Raw genomic sequence first — 13,506 nt, forward strand, 5'->3', positions numbered from 1 at the left:
TATGAATAGTATTGAATTAAAGGCTACAAAACATCTCTGGACATACAAAGCAGGAAATTGCAGGTGTATAAAGTAAGCAAGCAACACAAAAAAAACAATTTAGTGCCTGTTCCAACTAGTCGGGCGGGTGGAACAAGGGAAGGTATTGCAAGGAGCAGTATGGGTTGTATAAACATGCAGCGTAAGTGGTGTTTACAGAGCTGTGCGGGGAGGCAGGCAGTACGGTGCACTGGACGGGACTCTGCTCCGTGCAGAACTTACGTAACATCTGGTTTGGGGTTGGGGTTTTGTTGTTGTTGTTGTTTCACACATTTGGGTTTAATGCTCAATTACGTACTGACCTCCCTTAGCCCAGGAGAGGCCGAGGTCACCCTGGTGCAATAGCAGGCCGGGCAGAGTGCAAAATAAAGTTTGAGTTTCCCTGCAGATCTCTGTCCACCTGCTCCTGGCAAACCTGGAGAAACATCTGCTGTCTGATTTGTGAAAGGGGAAACCATATTTGATGCAAAAATTGCATCCACCTGATTGGGGCAGCCAGTCTAACAGCTCCACTGGTGACTATTTCAGGTGTCATTCGAGAGGGGTATTGATTCTTCAGCAGAGCCTTTATTTAAGGCATGTGGCAAAACCAAGCAAGATCTGAGGACTGAAAAAGTCAGAAGGACAGATCGCTACTCACTTAGTGGAGTCATCTTCAATGACACTGCCAGCGTCAATGCCGATGTCACAGGAGAACGTAGTCTTTGTTTCCTCAGGCTTTATTTCTAGAGGATTTGTCAGAAGAACAAAAAGCTTGCATCACCTTCTGCAAGGCTGCTGCCTGTAACGTGGCGGTTTCGTGCAGGACTCCTAAGCCGTCCTCGTTGATTCTTGGCGGTGTTTCCTTCACGAAGCCACGTGGTACCGATTCTCACTAGGATGTGGAGCTGGTGGTGTTGGAGGGGTTAATTTGCTGCTCTCTACAGGATCATTTGGCAGTTCCTCCTTTTCTGAAGTCTTCACGCTTTCTTCTAGGAACTCATACTATAAATAGCTCTTGGATGGGTGCCAGGTATGTATTTTTTTTCCCGACACTGCACTATCAAACGTGTCATACAACAGAGAGTACTGGCATGAGGGAAAAGGATGTAATCCTTCGGCTACGCACTGCAGGAGCTGGTAGGGAAGCCCCAGCAGTGGCAAGAGCACCATCCTTCACTCCTGCACACAATTTACGCTTCCAATTATTTACCAAATGCAACTTTTCCAAAGCCACACCAGATACTGCCAGAGCTCAGAGTTCTGCTGAAGCCATGCAGGCACATTTTGTGCCCCGGGCTCAGAAGAGCCGATACATCACCCCCAAAAGCCTTGGTGCGCATCGCAGCTGGATCCCCCTGCCCCACTCCAACCCTTGCCTCTAGCACAGAGCAGCTCCACGTGAATCCACCTCCCACTGCTGTGCTGATCCTCCTTGACCAGCAACCACGGCAGTCATTTACATCTCCCATCATTAAGCCTCCTGTTTGATCACAGCCAGGCAGCCCTTCTGTGGAGCTGGCAAACATTTACAATCCAGGCATGCTGGGAGAACAACTTGAAGGCTATTTAGGGAGGATTCCTGTGCCTGTAAGAGTTAACAGTTCAAGGGGATCCCCGCCTCTGCCTGCAACCCACACTGCTGGATACACAAGAAAACCTTGCTTTGGGAGGGGAGGAGAAAGGCAGGAGAGAGAACAGCCTGGCCAGAAGGTCAGCGACATCAGCCTTGGCCTGGGATGTTTTCATTTAACGCAGGATGGCATTTGGGGATGGGCCAGGCTTGGTTCTCTACCATCCCCTGCCCCTCTCTCCATTCATTTACGGTGGTGCCACTTCGCCTGAGCGCAAACCACGGCCCATGGCCCCAGCAGCAGCCAGTCCTCCCTCCCACGCCTTCAATCCCATTTCACAGCTCCCTTCTCCCCAAACAGCTGCACGCCAGCCACTGCTCTTGCCTACGTCACAGCTACAAACCCCGAGTGAAAGAGCAGCTATTCTCTTGCCAGCCCTCAGCTGTTCAGTCCTTCCCTTCCTCCCTGCACCGAAATGTATTGCTCTTAAATCCCTGCACAGAGCAGGGGGCGGCAAACGAGCAGGATGCAGGCAGGGAACAAGGCTTCCTGTGCTCGCAGCACAAGCACTCGCTGTCACAGCTCTCCGTGCCAGCTCTACGCGTTTGAGCCAACGGCTGAATGAAATTAATAAGGCTGGGTCCCAGCCCCTGCTACGCTAAGTGAGAAGCAATCTTGCCATGGCTGGCATGCGTTCCTGGCTCGACGGCAGCCAGGGCTGGCAGGAGGCATTGCGGGATGCCAGGAGATGCCCCTGCTCGGGTGAGCCCCGGCAGCAGCCGGGCAGCCCTTCTGCCTGGGCTCTGGCACCGGGACACGCGGCTCGCACGCCGCGGTGACTGCTGCTGTGCCAACACTTGTTTGAGTAATGATATCCAAGCTGACGCCCGCAGAGATGTTTGCATTTTGCTCCCATGCACCTCAGGAGTGTTGTAATTGATCTCACAGCCTGGGATTTTCCCCAAGTCCTTAATGGTTTCGCAGCCTCACTTCCAGTAGGAGTTTTGCTCCCTTTTAACAGACTTCAGAGCAGCAACGCATCACTTCTGTTCTCCAGAAGATCTTGGGAGTTCTGGGCTTTACAAATCCAGATGCCCGTTTTCTTCCTCTCATCCAGTCTCTTGGCAACGTAACGCAACTAATTCACAAGAAAACCTGCTGCAGACATTGTTGGCTTTCTGCGTGGAAACTCCCAGTTCCTTTTGCTGTTCCTGGCTTAGGAACGCTTGTGGTTTCTGGCACGGCCCTCCCAGGTACAAAACCCGTACGACTGCTGAATCACGAGCCGTGCGGGGACTGACGCAAGGCGCCGCGCGGCCAGCTTTCCGAGGTGGCCTTTGGCTGGAAAATTCACACGGAGGCGGGAGGGGGGAGCACCAAAACCCTCTGCGGGGCTGCGGGGGCGGAGGGGTGGGCTGCGGGCCAGCGGCAGCCGGGAAGAGGTGGCCCCAGAGGGAGGGAGAAGGCTGCGTGGTTCGTGCGGCTCGGCCCGTCGGGGCTGGGCAGGGCTCATCTGTAAGGCTGCTCTTGCTCCGTGTGGTGGCTTTGGCCGGGGGAAGCAGCAAGAGGAATCAGCTGGGGGAAACAGCAGAGAAGATGCCACTACGACTGCCCCACCTACACACACGTGGCGTCCCATTTTGTCACCCCACTCTCCCACCAGGGCACTCCTAGCGAATTATCAAGCAATATAAATAGAAACGTTGTCTGAGAACGAAACAGTGAGCAATGGTTGGTCTTAGAGCAAGGACACGCTGGAAGAAATTTGTTTTTTCTGCGCTGGCTCTCTAACAACCCAAAGGACCCACGCTGCGGCAAACATCTGAAATCAACAGCTGGAAGTCGGAGCCGCTTCCCCCTTTATGTCTTTTAAAGCAGAAAGGAAAAGAAAATGCTGCAGACAACCTCTGCCATCGCCAGGCAGTAGGAAAACACGCTGAGCGGCTCCGGTTCCGAGATGCTCTCCAGCACGAGCAGGGCTGCTGCCTTTTGAGAGGACAGAGGTGTGACACAAACCGAGCAGCACCAGAAGAACTTCCTGGCTGCAGAGCTGGAAAAGGACCGCAGCTAGGTGGTGGGGCTGGCATCGGTGTAAACAGGCAGCCCAGCCACCTCACGCAGCCTTAGTCACAACAATAAGCAGTCACGGCCTATTGTACCAAACCCAGTGTTCATCAGGTGCTGCCCTGTCATCCGTGTGAGTAATAATAACAACAACAATTAATGCTTCAAACGTGAACAAGTCTGTCCTGCTCTTATAAAAGGAAAAATATTGCTGCCCTTATTGTAAGGATGGGAACCCGAGATAAGCAAAGACGATGACCTAATCGTTGTTATTCTCTGGAGGAGACGATCACTTAGGGTGTTTTGGTGCTTGGTTAATTTAGGTAATTATTTTTGTGATCCGCCCATAAGTAGAGCAACAGAGACAAAGATTTGGAAATGGAGAACAGGCGTAAGACTGTGCTGCTGTGTAGGCTACAGAATAGTCTTCTCCTCACCTGTGACATGAGGGAACAGATAAAGGAGCTTTGGGGAAGAAAAGTGGAATATGATGGGTGAACACCCCCCAGCTCAGATCTTGGCTCCAGACCTTGCAAGCACCACAACATTCATGCACCCTGCCCTAAAGCTTTTGGTGTCAGGGACAGACACAAAAAGGGGGCAGCGATTTTAACAGCTCTCTGTCCTTCTCATAAGCCTGTCCTGGAAAACTCTCCAAATACAGCTTACTGATCGATCCTCGTTACATTGTCCTGCTCTGTACCAAATTCACTGCGCACAGTCTGCTACCACTTTTACCCATCTCGTAGTTCTTTCTATCAGGTACTAAATTCTTCTGCTCTTAGCTTCAGACACCCAGGTTCAAACCCTTTATAAAAGCCAAGGTTTAAGCCTTTATACCCAAATCTCCAAACACTTGAACAGCACTACAGTAATCCTCCTAACACGTATCCACCAATCCTAGAGTCAGCCCACAATCCCAATACAGCAGTTGTTACTTCTCGCGGCCCACGAGGAAGTCAGGGAATTCCCACATCCCTGTCCTGCTCGCTGGCTGCTGAGAGGGACAGGGACGGGCCACGAGCAGCACTAGCTTCTGAGCAGTGAAGGAACCATTTCACCCCGTGTCCACCTCCGTCACGTTTCTGTGACTGATGCCAAGCTAGAGAAAAGTGCAGTTAACAAGGTATTCATAAAGCTTCTGACTCACACCAACTTATTGGTGACTTTGCCGGAAAGGAACCTAGCCACCTTCCCAGATCCTAAGTCCGGTCAGAGTGACAAGGCGCAGCTCGTAAGAATTTGTCACACAGGCAGTTTCATCCCCGTGCTAAGCACAGCTGTCCTCAGAGGTCACGGCGGAGACCTTTGATGCTGGCGTATGACAGAGGGAGACAGGCAGTTTGTGGGACAATCCACCCTTCCCCAGCCTGCAACTTTTCCCATGCGCACCTCCGCCCTCACTTCAGACCTGGGTTGTGCAGGCAGGCTGAGAGCTGCTGGAGCATCGAAACGGGTGACACAAGCAGCAGGATGACTTTGGCACATGCTGCTCCAAGCTCTGTGCAATCCTACCCAGGAGCTGTCAAAGCTCTTGAATTTTGCAAAAGAGGTTGCAAAGCTGCGAGAGGCCTTTGAAATCACAGCCCTTGAAAAATCACTCCAAAACGTGTCTGGTTTTTGTTTGCTGACAAAAAAAGACGAGTAGAATATCACCACTGTCAGCCACACACGTCGAACGTGGAAGAAACAGGCTGTTTTCTCCATCCTCCTGCCCTGCTAGGCAAATTCACTGAAGTTCAGGAGATCATGTGCTCTCGTGCAGGTTGGGGCTGGTGGACAGAGCGAGGGAGGATGGAGGAATTTCAGGTCTCGGTTTGGACATGCAGTCCAGCAATGCCAAGTAAAGAAATCTCAGTGGGTTTGAGCAACGAGCAGATCTGACAGGGAGCCATGAGAAAAGGGAAGCTCAAAGGGAATCGGGAACGCATCCAAACTCCATCAGACTCAAGCAGGTCTTTTCCAGCATCCAGCAAGTCAAATCACTGGTCCCGAAGCTATTCTTACCCCGACCCTTGTCTCATTATATTGTCAGCGCTGTGATTTGCTCCATTGTGCCTTTCCTGAGCCAGCTGCTCTGAAGGAAAGGTAGGTGGTAATGACTGTGTCTGTCTGCAACATCCTTCCAGGCTCAGAAGCCCACGAGTCTGGCACATGCCCAGACTAACCCAATTCCCAGGAATTACCAACCTCACCTCATTCCCAGGAAGGAGCTTCTGATGGAATGGCAGCATCCTTCCACCAAACTCAGTTCCTTTAATTCGGGACAGACTATTGTGCCTTCCTTCTGTCAGTTTTCTCTCTTTCCAGACTACAATCCACCAGCAAGGACTAGGACAGTAGGGAGAAGAATATCTCTTTGTAAAGGAGAGAGCAATGATCTTCCATCCCCAAAACCATACCAATCCCCACCTTGGCACTCTGTTGTCAGCTGCAACCTAATAACTGACTTAACTAGCTTCCATCACACACATTAGAAGCAGCACATTTCTTTAGATTTCTATTTCAAAGTGCATTCAGAAATTAGCCATTAATTGCAGAACTGGTGATAAAGGGATCAAGAGAATCCTGCCAGCAGCCAGACAACAAAGTATTAATTCAGCGCATCAGCAGTTCCCACCACATTGCATCACACGCTCTGCTCGCAGCCTGCAGAGGCCCCTTTTCTCCCCAGCAGCTCCTGGCCTACAGCAGACCTCTTTGCTCAGCTCCTGCACTCGGTTTGGCACAGCGGGAAGCTGTTAATCATCTCTGCTCTGCACACACACGACCTGGTTGGCCTCGCTTTGCAGACCAACCGAATCAAGCTGGTTTTATTTCACCACGTAAGTGATATAAAAGAGCGGCCCTGTGCAGCAAAGGGCTGATGGATCAGATTGAAATAGCAAACTAATGCTGGTCTATCCAGGCCACTAAGAATCAGAAATCAGATTAGGGAGAAGTTACTTACTGCACTGTCCTCCACGCAGGCATTACTCAGGGGATGTAATGGAAGTGGAAGGCCTATTAGAAGTGAAATGACCAAACGACGCTAAAACGCAGGGCGAAGTCTCCGGTAAGGCACATCGTGTACAGGGTACACTGTTGGGCAAGGGCTGAGAGCAGCAACATTTAATTACCTCCAAACACGACGCCTTCATTACTCACTTCAACTACTGGATCAGGCCAGGGTGCAATACTGTGCTGCACACAGATGGATCTGAAAGACCCAGTACAGGTGGACAGGAAGGAATGGGCTTTCTTGAAAATGAAATACCTCTTGAAAACAAAAAGGATTTTTCTTCTGGATTAAAAAAAAAAAATACATTTTCCTCCTCTTCTGCAGAATATGGATCATTTCACTCCTCACTTGAAGATCATCTTGATCTTGTCAATGAAGAGGAGCAAGGACATACACTAAAAATGTGCTGTTAAATTTATATCACACTGTCCATGAAACAGGAGCTACCTGTATGTCTTATTTTGGTACAGCACCTTGCACATGGGGTCCTGATCCCTAACGTGGAATAATTCTGAGGTCTCAGACATAGTGGCAGAATCTGGCCCTACATGGAAACAGTGTTCTTAAGCTGAAACTGTTCTTGGATGTGACCATCCAGATGGAAACAACCCTGTTTTCAGGCAGATTAAGAGCTAAAGTTTGCACTGATGGAAACTGGGCTGGACAGCGTGAGAAGTGTCTGAGGCAGCTATTTGGGTGTTAAAAGCCGTGACCAGAGCCATAAATTGAATGGGAACCTACAAGAGCAGGAGCTAATCTGTGAAGCAGCCTGTGAACAAGAAAAGAAGGGAGCACCAACACGCCCCAGCTCAGCCTCCTGCAGCAGGGCAGGTGCCTCTCTGGGGGTACAGACTCCAGGTCATTCAAACGGTCCCTTAGGAAATAACCTGAAACTGAGTCAAAAAGGTTCGGAAGACTTCTGCAGCTCCAGCCCACAGCTAACACGACTCTGCTCCCGTCCTGCCAGCCAGGAGACTCCTCTGCATGGCTCAGAGGTGCGAGCACCGTCCACAGCTCCCTGCTCTGAAACTGGCTTGCTGGGCTCACTGTGGAAGGACCTTTGCAGTGCCCTTGTTTGAAAAGAAAACCAAAATCCCCATGTTCACTGATGGTGTGTTGATCTGCCCCAGCTGACGGTATCAGCAGCATACAGGGAGCTGGGATATTAGAGGGTCTGGAGCAATCTCAGCTTTCAGGCTTTGGTAAGCATCGGGAGAAACACACTGACTCCCAGCCAAAACCAACAGTGCTCGCTGTATATAAATAGTTGATTTAAAAAAAAAAAAAAAAAAGAACTGTCGAAAATCTTCCTTTACTATCAACCATACATCTTAGAGTACCACAAAGCTAATGTCTGGAGGGAATAAAACAGAGTTCTTGATCAAAATCCAATCCTATTATTTTCCAGCTTGTGGAACAGAGACAAAGCAGCGTTTAAGTGTCTATCATTTACCACTGACCTTTGAACAGAAATTTTCTGACAGCCCTTGTTTGTGTTTCCATCGGCGATGGGCTGTTTCACAGATTGCAGGCTGTGTGCTGCAAACGCAGCGAAGCATATGTGAGCCCACAGAGGTTTCGGGTTTTGCAGTCATCCGAATCCTAAGGTAGTTTAAATATCGTTTAACTGTCTACCACGTTAATGCTTTGAGAATCACACAATCCAGCAGAGAAGACAAATACTGCACAGGCTGAAGTGGTCATTGCTGGGTGCAAGCAAAGCAAAGCAGTCCAGTCCTCTCTGGTCCCACAGAGCTTAAAATATGAACCCGGCAGGATTAATCCCCCCAGGGGAAAATTAAAGAGTCAACGGTGCTTTCTGCAAGTGACAAACACACTTCTGAAAAAAACAAGAAATGTACCTCGAGTAATTAAAATCAAATATTATTAATCACAGTCAGCTGAAATCACAAGGACCTGACAGCAGTGTAATGAACAGCGAGTCTTGCAGGAAATCTGACGGGGTTAAAGTGTTAAGCATTTTCTAACTGGCTGATGCAACTGAGAAAAAAATTTTGAAAAGATGTGAAATCTAGAAATAATACTGCTGAGAACAAGTTGTTTGGAATTTAAATACAATTTTGCCAAGGATTTGCTCAAATATAATTATAGAGAAGTCCTTAATTATGTGATAAACTCCATTAAATAGTTTTAATCATTATTAAAATACCCTCCTTTTATGTTAAATAATGCCTTAAAATAAAAATAAGCCTCCAATTTTGTGCAATTTTACAAAATTCTGCTGGAAGCCAACAGCAATATTTCAACCTCCTGCCCAGTGCCACTTGATCACAGTTTCACACGGCTGCTCCTAACGATCTGCCTTGTGAGGCTGCAGCAACTCGAGGCTGTGAAACAAAAGAACTTGTAAAAACAGGGGAAAAAATTAGATTTACAGGAAAAAAAAAATCTGAGAGTGTTCACGGGTCGAGGATGCCCCACTCATTCAGCCAGCCCGTGCGGGGCTGCATCCCAGCCGGGCTCTCAGCCGCTCCCCGCGGCATGGCCAGGCTCACTGCTGCCTGGCCCCAGAGCTCAGGGGGTTTGGTCCAGCCCTGGCTGTGCCCCCCCAGTGCTTGGTGCTGCAGGCACTGAGAGTGAAAGAGGAACCAGAGATGGTTTTCGGAGAAAAATATTTCCTTTTTGCAAGTCACATCTGTGAGGGTTAGGTCAGCCCACAGAAAGTTTCTCTGACAGATATCTCGGCAGCCCCACGAGGCAGCCATCTCCGTGCTGCGTGAACACAAGCCTCGCTTCTGGGAAATGCAACGTTTTCGTTCCTGGAGACAGCCAGGGCACCAAGAGACAACTCCCAGCAGCGTGGCGTGAACCCCACCTTTCCAAGCCTGCTGACCACACTGAGATACAGCCCTCCCAGCTTGGGTGGCATCCCAGAAATACGAACGTGAGTAAGCACTGCCTGTTTCTTTCCTCAGATAAAGCCTCAGATAACAGGCTCAGATGCGTGCCCAGGTCATTGCAACTTCAAGGTCACAACACTGCAGCTGCAAAAAACTGTCCAGGACTCCTTTTTTCAACCTGGAAGCCCATCACAAGCTCTGCAGCTGCTACGCTGGCTATTTTCTAGATTTAATTTCCTTCCCTCTCCCCCAACTCTGAGATGTTTCCTTCAGCATCCCAAGGCATTACCCCAGTGTGTTAAAGGCTGAGTTGTGTTTCTGATGAACTGTGGGGTCATTTTTCATCACATTCGTGTGGCAACGCAGGGCAGTTGCTCTGTGATTCGAGCCCCATTTCAGCCACACTAATCGGTCTGAGCTGTGAAGAAACCCCCGGTCTTTCAAAACATCCACGTGGTTTCCACCAGCAGATTATATTGCAACAGGAGGACATGAGTTTGTATTTCTTCATACTACAGCACTGCCTGAAAACAAACAAACAAACAAAAAAAAATTTTACGACTTCAGGGTAAGGAGGAGGGAAATGTGAAAAAATAAATTGCAGCCTGAATATTAACAGAGCTCCCAGCAGATGTGAAGACCACTGCCCAGGATGGCCACTGACCCTGGGGATGGGCAGCTTCACAGATGCTAAAGAAAGAAGAGACCAGCAAGGTATCTACAAAGCCAGAAGCAGTTTTCCTTTTCCTACGTGCTGGCACCAAACGAGAGAGGTGCACATAGAAATGTGGCTGTGTTTGCAGGGAGGAGATGCTGCCCAGCTGAAGCAGCAGCTTCCCAGCAGCGCAGCTCTCCAGGGCTCTCCTCAAGGCTGCGCTGCTTTGACCTCATTTTACCTACGCTGCTGCAAAGCCCTGAGCCAGCACTGAAGGGTTGCAGCCCACTTTATGGCTCGTGCCGGGTGTGAACAGCGGTGCACAAGTGCAGATCACTCTGGTTTTCATTCAAGAGAGCTGACTCACCAGCCACGGTCCCAGAGAGCCCGCTGGGTTCTGGACATCAGCTCCTGTTCCCGGGAGTCCCACAGCTATGGGGTTATCAGACAGACACACGATGCTCTTCTGTTTTCTTTATGGCTTCGTAGGCAGACTGGTGCCGCAGGAGCAGACAGATGTGAGCGGTAAGAACGGAGGGAAGATCCTGAAATAAGTACGAGCATTTGATTTTCATCCATCCTAGAGCACAGCACGCTGGCAAGGCAGAGTGTCACTTGGCAATTTTTAGATGACATTTGAGACAATCTCCCCCTGCAGAAGAGAGGGGATTTTATGTTCCAAAAATGTCACTGAAATGTTCCTGCCAGTTCATCTCCTGTTCATGATGTAGGAAGATGTCAGAGGCTAATTTCCTGACAATGCACACTAAAACGGACCAGAAAACCAGTAGATTTCTTCTTTTCAATTATAGCCCTAGGAAAGGATTTTTTTTTAATTTATTCTTTTGGTCATCATCCCTGTATTTCCCAATGCAAGTGTTTCAGAAACTCACATTGAAAAGCCAGATCCTCAGAGAGGTTTGGGCACCTAACTCGTGCAGACATCCTTGCAGCTGAGCACCAGAAGACCACTGCAGTGCTCCTGGTTTCTGACTCTGACAAGTCAGGAAAGAGCAAAGAGAGATGAGGGAGAAAACCCAGCCTTGCACACATTTAATCACAAATATAATCCTTACTTGCCTGAGAAAAGTATTTAATCTTGCAAACCACGTGAGATTAGAAGTAGGCTTCCAAGGCTTTCCTTTACAGAAAGTTGTTAACGTCTAGCGCTGTTTTCCACCGCCTACCGGGGCAGCTAACATTTTCCCAAAGCTTTCAGGACTATCAAGAAAACTTTGGATTCCAAAGAATGAAAACAATCCACTTTAGTTTTCCTTTCTGCAGATGCCCGGTTCTCCAGTCCTAGTGAACAACCAAATTCCTTGCAGAAGAAATTTAATCACTCACAGGGAGCCCATACTGAACAGATCACAATATTTGTTCTCTGATCCCGTCTCGAAGACGTCATCGAGCTTAGAGCACACCGACTTCTCATGACTAATCTGCACAGAAATACCATCCAGGAAGCTCTTTCCAGAGAACAGGAAAGTGCAAATACTCTGCTCCGATTTCCAGCTAAACGGGCGTGTGACGTTGTGTTTTAATTTTATGTTAAATGTCCTAGCCAGAAATCTCATGTGGCAGCTGGGCCTGAGAATTCTGTAATATGATAATTAAATGTCTGCCTATAAACAAAAATGTTTGTATTACAAGTGCTTTCCCATGGCATTTAACTATGCAGCATGAATCAGATGCAGGCACAGAAGCAGTTTTTCTTGGGTGTAAGCAAGTCTCCTACTCTATATCCCAGGAGGAATAGAAAGGCAACGTGGGATCTTTTCCCAGCAGTGTTGCTCAGCACAGACATAGCAATAATAATAATGACATCTATTGCATTTATACAGTACATATATCTTTTATTCCAAAGAATTCTCAAATTACAAATCTATCTCAGGATTTGAGAGTGCTACTGTATCATGGGTCGATTGCAACAGCAAAGTCTCCTGCGGACTTTGCAGAGTCTTTGGCTCCTCTTTTTGAAAGGAATGCAAAGGCTGGTACCAAAACCTCTGCCATGGGGAAAAAATCCCACGCCACTAAATCCAAAAGAGTGCCACAGCCAGCTGGAAGCACCTGCTGATGGCTGGGATATCACCTCCAGGGAGGCATCCACACTGGAGACTTGATCCAGGCTGTGCTCCCTCTTCTCCTAATACAGACCAGGCAAGGCCTGCACAGGAATCTGCCAGCAATTTTTCATTATCTAGGTGTTGAAAGGTTGGGATAAACCTGACAGCAAAGAGCAATAATGCAGGGACCCCGGCTGCTGGCTCTGCCAGTGGCTTTGCTCTTTTACATCCACGGGCTCTCCCCTTTGGGTGCAGCACACAGCCGCCATGGGTTGGACCCTACTACGAAACCCTCCCCAAAATCGAGGGGCAGTGCAGGGGATCCCAAGGGCTCCGAGGTGACCCAGACGAGCGATGTGCTGGTGCTCACGTAACCTCGCACGCAAGCTAACCAACTCTGACAGACAGCAGAGCACGTAACTCGAATAACCAGAGGCCTGACTCGGATCTATCGACCAGCTTACCCCAGCGTAGAGCCACTGCCTTCTGCTGAAATACCGCCAAGGTTGCACAGCTTCGGGAGAGTCCGGCTGTAATTTTGCCTACCGAAGGCATGGCCACATTTTAAGTGAGAACAGATTTAATTAGCGCTATTTGAACATGATGAGTTGAAGAATTAGGAAAGGGGAAAAATAGAGAAAGACAGAGCTGCAACAACTATAAATTCTAATCTCCCCACTGTGAGCTTAAAAAATGCGGGAGATTTGAGGAAGGGAAGAGAAATTACCAAAGGGAAATAATGTCTCTCCTAACAAGATAATGCAGGGTTTGGGAAATAAAACCAAATAGAAAAAGCCTGGAGTTAAGAACCCCGCTGCTTAAAAGCAGCGCTGAATTCCCATCACTGCAGGTTATAATGGAGTGGTTCTGCTTTGCTTTGTATTTAACATTCTGCATTTCGCTCCCGTTCACAGACCTCTGCGGAAAGCCAAGTTTGGCTGTGGGATTACGGTGCGGTGGCTGATGACCACATTAGCCATCTGGTCTCTTGCAGGTCCGAGCACAAGTCCAGGTCTTTCTCAGCCAAGAGTCGTTGGCTAAACGAAGTGACATTTCTGATTTGCGTGTCAAACTGTTTCCGCTGCTGCACGCACGTGAGCGTAGCCGCAGTTTGCTGCTTGGCACGGCTGAATTGCGTTCGAGACCTGCAGGAAGAAGACTTCCAGCCGAGACCAGCCGCTAACGGCTCACCTGGCAGGGCTGCTGCCCGTGGCCTAGGCGGCGCTTGCCAAGTCCAGACAGGGCCTGTGATGGATGAAGAACA

Source organism: Anser brachyrhynchus (genome assembly GCF_964034855.1).
Source record: "Anser brachyrhynchus genome assembly, chromosome: 11".
Lineage (NCBI taxonomy): Eukaryota > Metazoa > Chordata > Aves > Anseriformes > Anatidae > Anser > Anser brachyrhynchus.